Here is a 1,347-nt window from a genome sequence, read left to right as displayed (position 1 = left end):
AACCATGATGACGATTTATATAAACTTTTTATAGTTTTTGAATCGGAGGGATTTTATTTGCTATTTGTCTGACTTAAAGACTTATTCTGTACAGAACACATGTTGTGTGGCTGATAGTGAATTTTAGAAGCCAGAGAAACTAAATCTGTTCAGATCACGGATCATCTACAGTGTGTTGTTGATTAAAATCAGCACGAGATTGCATGTAGAGCACTTTGCCAGCTACTCTTTCATAATCAAAACAACTGGAGACAGCGTACAAGCTGATATGTGGGTCTGATTATATTTTATTAAATCGGAATCGCACCACAGTGTTTTTGTCACTTCCTGTCCAGCCTAAAGGCGGCTGGAATCGGATGGAAACTGTCCGACTTTACCGCAGCTTTCTGTCCCCGCCCCCGCTGCTGCCGCCTGCTCTCGTCCACTTTACAGGCGAGGCGCACTTCATCTCGAACGAGCCTAAAAGCAACTGCGCCGCCTGCGTCTCAGAACTGCGGCCACCTTGCTCTCGTGAGATTTCCGTTGCCCACGTGTGCATGACGTCAGAGCAAGTCGGGATCAAGTCGGACAGAAATCTAACCGAGGGGCGTGCCAAGATGGCCGAGTGAGTAGACGCTTTCTACCGAGCGCTGCAAACGAAAGTTTTGGAAACGGTAAAATTCCATTTAATTTCTCGCCAAGCACCAAACCTTGTTTTGATAAATAAAACAGCACTCGAACTACCGAGCAATGTCGAACCAACGCGAAAGAAAAAGAGGTCAAGAGAACGCCGGACGGAAGCTAATTCCAGATGCTAGCAGTGCTACTCTCAAGGCTAGCAACGCTCTAATTGACAATTGTCACGATTATACCTCCACTTCCCTGTCTCTCACCACTGCTGAAGACTTCCTGGGTGATTTTCCACCGCTGCCTGTCACTCCCTGTAAGTCGCCAGCACTGAAGAAAATGATGTACACAGCTGGGTCTGACCAAACCAACGCCAACGATATCATAGCTAGCCTCTCAACTCTGATAAACACGCGGTCAGACAACATTGAAAGCATGGTCAGTGCTAATGCTCTTAAAATTGAAGGTCTTAAAAAGACTATTGACTTTGTGTGCGCAGAAATTAAAGAGGTAAAGAGCAAAGTGTGTACACTTGAGGGAAAAATGGCAAAAGAGGAAAAACGAGTGGACACATGTCAGCAAAGGGTCTCGGAGTTAGAAAGATACTCCAGGAGATGGAACCTGAGACTTTACGGAGTTGAAGAATCAGAAAAAGAAAACATGCGAAAGAAGGCCATCGAGGTCTGTCAAGCTGTTCTGCCGGAGGAGAAGAACAGGCTGGCTGATACTATCGACACCGTA

This window comes from Etheostoma cragini, chromosome 11 (assembly GCF_013103735.1).
Source record: "Etheostoma cragini isolate CJK2018 chromosome 11, CSU_Ecrag_1.0, whole genome shotgun sequence".
Classification (NCBI taxonomy): domain Eukaryota; kingdom Metazoa; phylum Chordata; class Actinopteri; order Perciformes; family Percidae; genus Etheostoma; species Etheostoma cragini.
Note: the sequence above shows the minus strand (reverse complement) of the source record.